This window comes from Calliphora vicina, chromosome 4 (genome assembly GCF_958450345.1).
Source record: "Calliphora vicina chromosome 4, idCalVici1.1, whole genome shotgun sequence".
Taxonomy (NCBI): Eukaryota; Metazoa; Arthropoda; class Insecta; order Diptera; family Calliphoridae; genus Calliphora; species Calliphora vicina.
The window spans coordinates 89441069-89454405 of NC_088783.1; the positions used below are offsets into that span (position 1 = coordinate 89441069).

General features: G+C 30.4%; 1 pseudogene; it reads left to right on the forward strand.

Annotated features, from left to right (window-relative positions):
• The first annotated feature begins 6029 nt into the window (after positions 1 to 6029).
• LOC135958544 (putative nuclease HARBI1) lies at positions 6030 to 7087 on the forward strand (annotated as a pseudogene).
• The last annotated feature ends 6250 nt before the right edge of the window (positions 7088 to 13337 follow it).

Below are 13337 nucleotides of genomic sequence, written 5' to 3' on the forward strand. Positions count from 1 at the left end.
CAATAAATCTGAACAATTTCTGCCGATTTCGATTTTTCATGATTTTTATAAAACAAAAAAATTGGATATTTTTACATAAAAAATATATTTTTTTTTCAAAATTCAGTCAATCGAAAGAAGAACCATTACCTACTCAATTTTATGTATATCAAACAAAAAAGTAAAATTTTGTGAAAATGAGCGAATTCACTTAATTGTGAATAAATTCGAAAATAATTAATCGATTTTTATATATCTCGTTAAGTTGCTATTATATTAGGGTTTGTCATAAATTATGTTTTCGTTCTGCAGCAGCAGAACTATTTGGAAGTGAAAGTATATTAAAAACAAAATTACATAAGTCACTATAACAGAGTTCATTGAATCCATCTTTAAGTGTGCTTACACGAATTTATGTGAGCATCCCGAACAAATTTATGTGAGCATTAATATCTAAAGATATATCACTTAGCCGAAGAAAATTCCATTATTTATGTGAGAGCAGTGATTTAAGATTGTTTTGAAACATACAACTTTCTCCTGCAACCAATCAAAAAGTTGAATCCACTCAGTCCTAAATTTCCGCTACGTTTTGCAACTTTATTCACTACAAAAAAGTAAAATTAGAGATATTTTATTCATATTTATTGTCTATCATTGCCGTTTGATGTTTGGTTTTCTCCATCAGCATCAATTGCCAGTCTTGGAGTTTTTGAAAGATATCTAAAAATACTACATATTTTAACTATTAAATAAAATTGTAAAAAAAAAACCTTTTTTGCGGCCTTTTGTTTAAGAAATACAAGTGTTTGTTTACATTTAATTTGCACTGACACTATGATTTTGATGTTTTTCATATAAATGCAAAGATGTTATACATTTAACGGCGTTATTTTATTTCACACATGTTTTTTATTTGTTATCTTTAAATTTAAAAGCTATAAATTTTAAAAATATTAATATATACCAATCGTTGTACTTGTAAATAAATCTACCACTTTTGGTCCAATTGGACCAAAGCGGCAACGCTGATTACTGGATATTTTTTTACTGGAAAGTAAGCGAACACACCTATTATATTGTTGGTTTTGTTTGGTGAGGTTTTTTTTTAGAAAGAGTAAGTAAAATTATAAATGTTTTAGAAGTTTCTCCACATAATTAATGATAACTAAAAAAGGGTTATTCCGATATTAATAAAATAAACTTAAAAAATTGATATTTACATAACCTTAACCTTTATATATTGTGTTTTAATCAGCTCAGTAGTTTCGGAGTATAATAACAAATAGAAGCAAAAAATATATTTTTTACGTGAAAATAACATTTTTTTTGTTTTAAAAAATCATGAAAAATCGAAAACGGCAAAAAAATTTCAGCAATAATGGTTTATCGCAAAGCCATATAATAGGAACAAAATGAGATATCGAGACCAATGTACTTTTCTGTCGTTTTCAAAACCGATTCCGATAATGATTGGATTCTATGACAACCCCGTATGAAATGATATCCCTATGGTAGCTAACATTTCACCATAATTAGTTTTTTAATTCTGAAATTCAGTTTTATTACTTATAACCAAGGTTGGCTACCTATTCTTATAAAGGTTGTTTAGATTATTTCGATAATTGTGTTTTAGCGGTAACGGTATTTTGTCTTATTTCGGGAAAGTTATTTAGAGTTAACGATTTGTTCGATTAACCGTAGTTGAGCTGAAATGTTATTTTAGTGGCAATGATAGCTTCTAACTCAGCCTCTTAATTTCTTACCTATAATGATCCAGAATTTAAATACTTTATAATACCTATTAGTTGAAATAACAACCGAAATGACAAACTTATATTTATATTTTTTTCTCATCATGTTGAAGGGTATATGCACAAATAAAGGAAGTGTTAAATAACTAGGCGGTATAGATTTTTAAATTGATTTTTTTTTCTTTGCTTTTTAGTCGTTCTTATTGAAACTGCAAATGCTCATATCCGCAATAGTTTACCAAAACAATTTCCTTTCATAGTTTATTACAAAATAATGTTATTACGTGATTAAGCCATACATAGATGTATAAACATATTTGTTTGTTTAGTTTTTCGTTAAATTTAAAATTTGTTCTCATAACGCAACTAAATAACAGAAAATATGCGCATAACACCGTTTAAAATACTCTTAAGTATTAATAGCGAAACAAGCTAAAAAAAATATGCATTTTATAATGAGAAATAAGTGTTTTAACATTTCTGACTTTTGAAAAAAAAATAAAATATTCAAATTCTGGTACAAATTTAAAAATAGTAATTATGCTTCAACTGCGATAATAGCTTTGTAATTAATAATTTGTATTTTCAATCATAAAACTCGAATCATTATAAAAAAGTTATGAACGGTTAAAAATACTTTTTTGATTTTTTTTGAAGTTTTTGTATAAAAGTTAGATGCGAAGACAAGTAAAAAATTTATTTTTATTTATTTCCTAATTCGATTATATTGTATTAACAACTGACATTTTTTTAATAACTTTTTAGCTTTGATTTTTTTGATAATAAATTTTTAAAATTATTAAATATGTACAGTAATTTTGACTTACCTGCACAACCAACTTTGCACGATATTTTGTGCAGGTAAGTTAAAAATGCAGTTAATCTTAATACACTTACCTGCTCATTGATACTGGTAAGTGCATTTACAGTTTACTGCCCAAAAAAGCAGCTAACGACAAATAATTTATGTGAAGCTTTGTGATTTTTCCGTCTAAAAATAACGTCAATTCTTATTTTGTTTTGATTTAATTTGGTATTAGGTCGCTAAATGAAATTTTTTTCATGAATACCAGCTATAGATTCCAAAAGTATTATGCACTTATCTTAAATGTGCAGATATGAACAATGCACTTAAATTAACTAATTTATATGGAGTTTGGTAAATAAATATACAAAATACAAGTTTTGTGCACTTATATGCAAAATGCTCTTAAGTGAAAGGCAGGTAAGTCGAAACTACTGTATTATTAAAAATTGTATTTGCGTAGGTAAGCCAAAAAAACACTATTGTTCAACTCACAACTGACGTCGTATGAGTTATAAGTCGTCTGAATTTACAAATGTTATTGATAATTTCAATATAAATATTTTGAACAACACCTACAACATTTTTAAATACATATGTTTTCTGAATGTTGTATGAATCATGATCAAAATATAGAAGGTAGTTCCAATCAATTTTTTTTAAAAAATAAGGTTTTTTGAAGTTTCCTTTATTTGTGAGCATTATAAAAAGCGTTAAAATGTACATATTATGTAGTGTTGGAAGTTATTTATTCAATTCCTTACATATATCCAGCCACTGTTGACGTTTGATGGGTAATTTATTAATTTTAAAAAATTTATGTTTGAATTGTTGCAAAAATATTTTGTATTTTCGCAGTTGGGGAAAATGCAACTTATGCTTGTTAATTCTGGTATTACGTAGAGCCAGTTTTCGACTTCTTATTTAAATATGAATTATTTTTAAGTTCTATTTAAATACGAAAATGAGTTTCTCAGTGATTTTTTAAATGATACTTAAATGGCCAACGCACAGTGGTATAAGAATAAAAAAAGAGGGAAATAAATCTGTAACTTCTAAACCCTTACTCCGATTTGAATGAAATTTCACACGCACAAACAGGAAGTATAGTATAGTTTATGTTTTGAATTTGGACCTCATGAGCCCACCAGGAGCGGTACCAGTGGTTCCCAAAGTAGGACACCTTGGGTATGTTCAATTTTTAAAATAATCCTATTTCTTCGTTTGTGTTACGATTTAAAAAAAATTACACATATAGAATCTCCTCGTCGAGCACTACATAAAACCTCCTATCAATTATCTCTTATAGCTTAGGAGATATTCACATTTGAAAATATTTCCAAATATTCACCGCGGTTCCAAATATTCACCGATTTTATCCATTTTTATAGGATTAACAATAGATCTATATATCAAATAAAGAAAGAAGTGTTTAAAAATCATGGCTGAGTCCAAAGTTATATCCATTTGAATTTAAAAAAAATTAAAAAAAGGCGATTTTTAGCAAATTTCGTTTTTTGGCTACAATATCCATACCAGGGGCGGGGTTATCGGAACCCTTTACAAAATAATTAAGAACTTATTGGGCCATCTAAAATAGGTTACTATATTTTGATATCGAGTATGGGATTTGAGAACTTTTGCCCTAATGTTGAATTTTACATAAAAAATAGGCATTTTTTGAATGGACCTGATCCCGTCGGTATCAAAAATTATAAATGTTTTTTATATTTAAAATATTTGGCGTAAAGTTAGCTTTTCAAAAAGTACAAATTCATTATACATCCTCTTAGAAATTTTTTAGATAACTTAAAAATAATAAAAGTTAGGGTGGGTAAATTTTTTTGACTTCTAAGCGTATAGCAAATTCCTAATCTACGGAAAATTCTAAGAACTTTTCCAGAAGAAACCATGGTTCTAAAATCAAAATCGAGCTTCCGGTTTTTTACGTGAAGATTTGGAGCTCAAGACCTCTTTTGCTAGGAGACCTCGGGTATGTTCAATTTTAAAAATAATAATATTTCTTCGTTTGTGTACATATATAGAATCTCCTCGAGTACTACATATAACACCTCGTAGCTATCAATTATCTCTTATAGCGTAAGAAATATTGGCATTTGAATAATACATTTTTAACATTTTTACCCACCCTACTCCAGTTTTTTGATGACCGCGGTTTCAAATATTTTCCGATTTTCTCTATTTTTAATTTATATGACTAACAAGAAATGTATATATAACATAAAAAAAAAATTTATTAAAAATAATGACTGAGTCCAAAGTTATGCTTAAATTTCAAAAAATTAAAAAAGGCGATTTTTTGTTATTTTTTTTGGGAAAAAGGTGCTTTTATTCTTTTTAAGTTATCTAAACAAATTTCTAAGAAGATGTATAAAGAATATATAGCTACGAGATGTTATATGTAGTACTCGACGAGAAGATTCTATATATATGTAATTTTTTTGAAATCGGAACACAAACGAAAAAATATTATTATTTTTAAAATTTAACATACCCGAGGTCTCCTAGCAAAAGAGGTCTTGAGCTCCAAATCTTCTCGTAAAAAACCGGAAGCTCGATTTTGATTTTAGAACCATGGTTTCTTCTGAAAAAGTTCATAGAATTTTCCGTAGATTACGAATTTGCTATACGCTTTACCACGTTTTTTGGGCCCGAACAAATTGACCCACCCTAATAAAAGTACTTTTTTCCCAAAAAAATTGCGAAAAATCGCCTTTTCTTAATTTATTTAAATTCAAATGCATGTAACTTTGGACTCAGCTCGATTTTTAAACACTTCTTTCTTTATTGGATATATAGATCAATTGTTAATCCTATAAAAGAAAAATGGATAAAATCGGAGAATATTTGGAACCGCGGTCACCAAAAAACTGGAGTAGGGTGGGTAAAAATGTTGAAAATTAAATTTTCAAATGCGAATATCTCCTAAGCTATAAGAGATAATTGAGGTTTTATGTAGTGCTCCACTAGGAGATTCCATATGTGTAATTTTTTTTAAATCGGAACACAAACGAAGAAATAGGATCATTTTAAAAATTGAACATACCCGAGGTGTCCTACTTTGGGAAACCCTGGTCCCTGGCTCATGAGGTCCAAATTCAAGACTTAAACTCGACTACACTTCCTCTTTGCGCATGTGAAATTTCATTCAAATTGGCGTAAGGGTTTAGAAGTTACAGATTTATTTCCATCTATTTTTATTCTCATACCACTGTGCAACGTTGGCCATTTAAATTCTATTTAAGTTTCATAAAACTACCATATGTTTTTGACAGCTTACTTTTTTGGAAAAAAACAATTATAATAGCAATAAATAGTGTTTTTCATGTTTTATATACAAAATAAATTAAAATAAATAACTTCTTCACAAAAAAATGAAAATTAGTTTGGTCTATACAAATGTTGTAAGCTTTTCATTATTTTTGTAATATTTGTAAATACGTACATACCATATAATTTGTTGGCACAAAAAAATAAAAAAACTTCCCGCGATTAAAAAAGTTTTTGTTTTAAATTAAGCTATTTGTATAAATAAATTATAAAAGTAAGCATGAATTCTGACGAAGAAGTCATGTGTGACGCAGAAATAGCTGGTATATTGAAGTCAACAATTGTTCGGCGAACACGAACAATACGTACTCGACCCAATCACTTCAATATTTTTGGAGACACTGATTTTTATCAAAGATTTCGTATGTCGAAGTTATCAGCATACAGTGTTCTAGAGCTTATTGGTAGTCACATAAGAAATCCAACCACCTGGTAATTATAACAAATTTTGTACAATAACAATTATGCACATTTTTAAGGCTATATTTTTTCAGGAATCATTCTCTTAGCGAAGAGTATATGCTGCTGATAACTTTAAGGATTTACGCAACTGGTGGAATGTTGAAAACAATTGGCGATGTGGTTGGTGTCTCAACGACAACGGTTTCAAATGTTGTAGCTAATGTTACACATTATATAGACCTTCAACTTTAACTAAACAAGATTTTTATGAGTTTGCAAAATTTCCTCACGTAATTGCGGCACTTGATTGTACTCACGTAAGAATAATATATCCAGGTAAGTTGCTATCAAAATGAATAAGACCTTAAAATAATATTCACAATAATTGGTTTTACTAGGAGGAGATGATGCTGAGTACAGAAACCGAAAAGGCTTTTTTTCTATAAATGTCCAAACGATGTGCGATGCTAACTTAATAATACAGGATATAGTTGCCAGGTGGCCTGGATCCGCACACGATTCAAACATTTTATTAAACTCAAGAATATATTCCAGATTCTGCAATAATGAGTTTGGAGATGGCCTTATTGTAGCTGACAGTGGATACCCTAATAAAAAATTTATTGTTACACCATTATTGCACGTTGAAAATCCCGTAGAAAATCTGTACAATGTGTCTCAAATACGAACTCGTAATTGTGTTGAAAGGAGTTATGGCGTTTGGAAAAGAAGGTTTCCCATTTTATCATTTCATCCTTGCAACTGGCGTTCTGCACAATCTATGTTGCTTGAATAAGGACAATAAGCTTCCATCTTTACCTGACAATTTGGAATCGGCTGTAAACTACGTTAATAATGTACCAAGGACTGTTGTCGCTACAAACAACACAAATACTACACGCCGTAATTTAATAAATAACTATTTTAAAAACTTATTGTAAATATAACATACAAATTTATTTAATTCAATTAATTTTTTTTTTTATTTTTATTAAAAATATAAAATAAAAAATATATAAAAATAAAAAACAAAATAAAAAAGATAACATAACAAAAATATAAAAATTCTTTAAATAAATGTTTTGTACTGTTACAGTAATTGTGAGATCTATATGTTTATACATTAGGCCTAACATTTAAAAAATAGATTTGCTTTGGATGGGTGTTATTTTGTTCGTTAGTAGCTAACTCATTTTGAGTTATCATAAATTATGTGGAGAAACGTCTAAAAAAAATCACAATTTTACAAAAAAATATTTTAAATAAAACCTCTCCATAGAATTTTAAATTTGGACCATATTTGTACGCTGGAACCACAATTAAATTAGTTTAGAAATCAAAAGTACCATTATTTACCCAATTTTAAAACTTTTAAAAGATTTCCGGCACGGGTTCTTGTTTTCCGATTCCACTTCAATTTTGCAATAGTTAGTTTTAACTACTAACAAACAAAATAACACCCATCCAAAGCAAATCCATTTTTTAAGGGCAGATCTAATGTACATACATGCATACATATGTACAGTGGGCCTCAAAAGTGAGTATACACCAAAAATTATTTGATTTTTTTTAAGATAATGAAAATCCTAAAATCTATCCATCGATTAAAATTTAAAAGTTTTGGTTTGTTGGAGATTGGGTTGAATAACAGATTCGGTTCTGAAAAAAAGATTTAAGTCGGACTATAATCATTTTCATGATCTTAAAAAAATCAAAAAATTAATTTTTTTTTAATTTTTCAGTTTGGAGCTGTATTAAATTTATTTCCAATTTTAGCTTCTCCATTTCCAAAGAATGTTTTTCTTTTAGAAACTCATTTTCAAGTTTTTGTCTTTCGACTTTGTAGCTAGCTACTTTTGCCCAACAGTCTTTCGTTGTTTCCTTCTCTTTCCGCTTTCCTAAGCTACCATGTAAGGGCCTTTTTAACATTTTCGGAGTATACTTCGACCAAGAAATATCAACTAAAAAAAAACATTTAAATGTTACTATAAAATATTGTAAACAGTATATTTTTATTCTGATTTGATTTTTATAGAAACATAAAACATACTATCTTCTTCTTTTATATCTTCAGGATTTTTTTGGACCTCAAAAAATCATCTAGATCATCATCAATTATTTCTATATCTGTAAATTCTGAAAGGGTATACATTTATTTTACCAATACATATTAATTTAATATAAATTAAACTTACCATCATCATTTCCATCGCAGTCATATGTCGACGATTTTCCCAAAATTTGCGTTTTCTGGCAAATTTCCAAAAATTTTTCGTCTGTCTTTGTGGTTGCCGTGTTTTGTTGAGGACCACCACCAGTTGCGTAGGTTTGGCGTTTATCAGAGGCAAAATTTTGTTTTGCTGTTGCCTTGATATTGGAATACTTAGTTTTTAATACCTTGTGACTCCGGAAGGTGTGTGTAAATTTGCTGTTGAAATCGCGTTCCACACTTTTCCAAGCATTTAGCTTCTCCTCAGAGCCAACTCTGTCGAAATTTGTTGGCATTTCTAAACGGCTGGTCCGATCGGGATAAAATTTGCTCGGAAATATAGCTCGGAAAAAATATGGATCAAATTGTTCCTAATATTTGCAATCCTATTAAAATTTTGATATAAATTTTAGTTTTAGAAACTCAATGAATATGTAATATGTAATAAAATCTTTATTTAATAACGAAACTCAATGAAATTTTTAAGTTTCTCATTCTAAATAACAAGGTGTAAAAAAACTTGTCATTGGAAATTGGAGCGAAAATCCCAAAAATGGTATTTTTACAATTTTGTCTATAGGGTCCACATTTCCTTCGGTCCTGAGAAAATACTTTAAGGATAAATAGGGAACACATCAGGGTTTCCAAAACTGCTTTCCGTTTTCTGATCCCAGCTTTGGGATTTTAGAACATATGGCCTAAAGTTGAAATTTTGATAAAAAATAGGTCAATTTCCAAAGGGCGTAGGGCCGACATGTTCGAAAAATAGGACATGTTTTTTATACCAAAATGTTCTCCGCAAAGAAACTTTATAGAAAAACATAAAATTGTTATATGTTCTTAAAGAAAGCTGTTTTTTAATAAAAAAAGAGTTATGTCACCTTTTTGTCCAAAAAACAGCAAAAATATACTATTTTTTGAATTTTTAAATTGAAAATCTGTTATTTTTGGATTCGTAATTGACATTGCTCTGAAAAAAAATTCGAGTCCATTCGGTCCAAAAGTGCGCCCTATATTTTTAAAAAAGCGGACCAAGGTATGGCAAAATTTTAAAATTTCAATTTTGAAATGCCTACGCCTTTTTTGGTCGAAAAGGCGACATAACTCTTTTTTTATTAACCCTAGAAAGATAACCTGCGTAAAATTTACGCATACTCTTTTAAAAATAGTTTTATTAATTACTGAATTGTTCTTTTGTTTTTGTTTTTTTCTGATAATAAATATATATAAACATATTCAACTGTATTGAAAAAAGTAATCAACATTAGTTTATTTTAAATTAATCAACAAAATGCCAAAATTTCGCTTTCGCTTTCATGAATAAGATTATCTTATAATTATGAAAATAAAATCACATCTTCCACAAACAAGAATATTGCAGTTGATGCTGTTTCAAATGATGTTTCTGATCGACTTTTGCAGATTGAGAAAACGTTATTCTCTTTACAAAAGGATATTAAACGTTCATCGTCATCATCACGCAGAAACAGTTCACCGCAAAATGTATCATTTTGTTATTACCATAAAAGGTTTGGAAATCGAGCTCGTAAGTGCAGCCCATCATGTAATTTTTACGACGGTGGAATTATGTTATAATTCCACCAAATCTTCACGTCATACTTCAGACACCACAAATAAAAACATTACAAGATCTCCTTCAATTATCGATGTTACCACTTGTAATCCCAGTCGCCTTTTTATACATGATCGACAAACAAAACAACGTTTTCTAATCGACACAGGTGCAGCAATCTCCGTATTGAAGATTACTGACACTAACCGCAAACATCGCAACAAATCACCAACAAAACTTTTTGCAGCCAACAATTCTTCCATTAGCATATTTGGTCAAAAGCGTCTTAAGATAGATTTTGGATTAAAAAGATCATTTGAATGGACATTCGTTGTTGCAGATACTGCTCATAACATTTTAAACTCCAAACTTATTGACTCAACAACAATGATTGGTACTCAGATTTCAGTTATATCTGACTCAAGTAATCATTCTTCAGTTAAACTTTATAACCCAAACAACGTCCTTTATATTTTGGCCGGAAATAAGTTGTTTTGTTAGTAGAGTTATTTCTAGAATTTTGTATTTGCAAACAAAAAATAAAAAAAAAAATAAGTCGCAGCCAAGAGTCGAACCATCAACCATCCGTTTGCAAGTCTGTTGTTGTACTCACTACACCACTGCTTAGCTATTTTATTGTGCGTCAAATAATGGTTTTCACACAGTAATTCTTTTCTGTTTTTCTAAAAATAAACATGCAATAAAAAAATGGGCAAATTGAAAAAAGTAACAGTTTTTTTTATTTTGTTTGTTTATTTTATAGTAAAGTCTAAAAAACAAAAACAGTATATTTAAAAAGTAAGTTATTAAAAAATACATTACTTAAGTAGCAATTGTAGCTTTGTAAGCGAAGTTTTTGCTGGGTAATAAATAATCAGCATCAACCGTTGGCATTATTTTCAAAAAAAGTTTAGTGAAACCGAAAAAAAGTATAGCACTTACGATCGGGAACTATTATTGATCTATACCGCTATTAAACACTTTAGGTATCTCCTTGAAGGTTGTGATTTTACTATCGCAACTGATCACACACCACTGATTTTTGCTTTTTCTAAGAAAAAAAAAGAAAATGCATCACCACGTCAAGTAAGACACTTGGATTTTATAGAACAATTTTCTACCAAAATTATACATCTTCCCGGCGATGTCAACTTTACTGCAGATACACTTTCTCTATTAGATGCAATAAATATACAGAATAATGAAACTGTTGACTGCGAAAAAATAGCTCAAGAACAAAATTGTTGCGAAGAACTACAAAAATTGCTCAAATCAACTAGTACTTCACTTCAACTTAAACAAATAATATTACCAGAGACAAACATTAAAATAATCTGCGACATTTCAGGAGAAAAAGCTCGACCTTATATTCCAGCAAACTGTCGTCAATCAGTTATGTCAAAAATTCACAATTTATCACATCCTGGTAAAAAAGTACTTGTCGTTTAGTTAAACAACGCTTCGTTTGGAAAAATGTGGATCACGATATTTCCAAATTCGTTCGAAACTGCATTCCATGTCAACAATCAAAAGTAACTAGACATATTTCTTCGCCATTATCAAAATATTCCATACATACATCAAGATTTGAGCACATCAACATTGATCTCATAGGTCCACTTCCACCATCAAACGGTTTCTACTATTGTTTAACAATAATCGGCCGATTCACCAGATGGCCAGAAGTTATTCCATTACCAGATACCACTGTTGAAACGGTTGCGTTTGCTTTAATTGATGGGTGGATAAAACATGTTGTTGTTCTACTAAAGTTAACGACGGACCAAGGTAGGCAGTTTGAATATACACTTTTTCAAGAACTTTCAAAGGCTTTGGGAATAACTCACCTAAGGACTACAGCATATCAACCGCAATGCAATGGAATTATTGAACGCTTCCATCGAACCCTTAAGGCTTCAATTATGTGCAGCAGAAATGCAAATTGGTCACGTCAACTACCAATAACACTACTTGGATTAAGATCTGTTCATAAACCTTTTTTTTAACGCTTTATTGATTTATTGAATCTGTCTGTTTCGACCTTACAATAAGTATTTAAATCTTATAACTAAAATTAAAACAATTTGCTCTTCAACATGAGAACCATGATGGTAAACTGTCACTAATCTTAGCGGGGTGGTAGATCTGCTCTACGGAGCCTGGATCGGGTTTGGGTCTGCACAAGTTGTCTTGCAAGCGTATTGGGATGGTTTCGCAGCTTCACAATATATTTCTCACGGACTTTCTTGAACTCTTCCTTTACCAATGTCACTTCTAGGTCTCTGTGGATGTTTTCATTTCTTATGTACCATGGTGCTCCCGTCATGGTCCTAAGAATTTTAGATTGGGCCCTCTGTATAAGATCAATACTGGTGTTGCTAGCCATTCCCCATAATTGAATTCCATATGTCCAAATTGGTTTTAAAACGGTCTTATACAGGATGACTTTATAATCAAGGCTTAATTTTGATTGGTCACTGATTAACCAATGAAAGCTAGAGGCTTTTAACTTCATGTGAAGTCTCTTGGTTTCTATGTGTCGGCGCCAAGTAAGCCGTCTATCTAGATGAATACCAAGGTAGGTGACATAATCAGACTGCGGTATATTAACGTTGTTGAGTGTGACAGGTGGGCAATTTCCTCTCCTTAGAGCGAACTTAACATGTTTACTTTTCAGCTCATTTACCTTTATTCGCCAGTTTTTCAACCATGACACCACACGTACGAGGTAATTCTGCAGTTGACTAGATGCCATGAGTGGGTTTTCGTCTGAGCTAATAATGGCGGTATCATCAGCAAATGTTGAAATTGTTAGTTTATCGCACGTAGGGAGGTCGGAGGTGTAAATCAAATATAGCGTAGGTCCTAGTACACTTCCCTGTGGAACGCCAGCTCCAATCTTGTATTCTATCGTCACATAATCATTGTACTTAACTCTGAAAAGTCTATTCGATAAATAAGACTCCAGCAATTTATGAGTACATAGTGGTAGTAAACATTTGATTTTATATACTAGACCCTTATGCCATACCTTGTCAAAAGCAGAACAATATTTCTTTAATTCAAAAGATTTTCTAATCTCTCCAGTTAAACGATTGACCTGTTCAATGGTGGCATGATGTTCACGGAAACCAAATTGGTGTACTGGGATAATCAATGACGTGACGTCATTGACGGTTCTATCTATGTCTTCCTCACACTGTAAATCAGGATTTGTGTGGATATGACTGCTGATATATTTCCTATATTTTAGCCAATTTGACT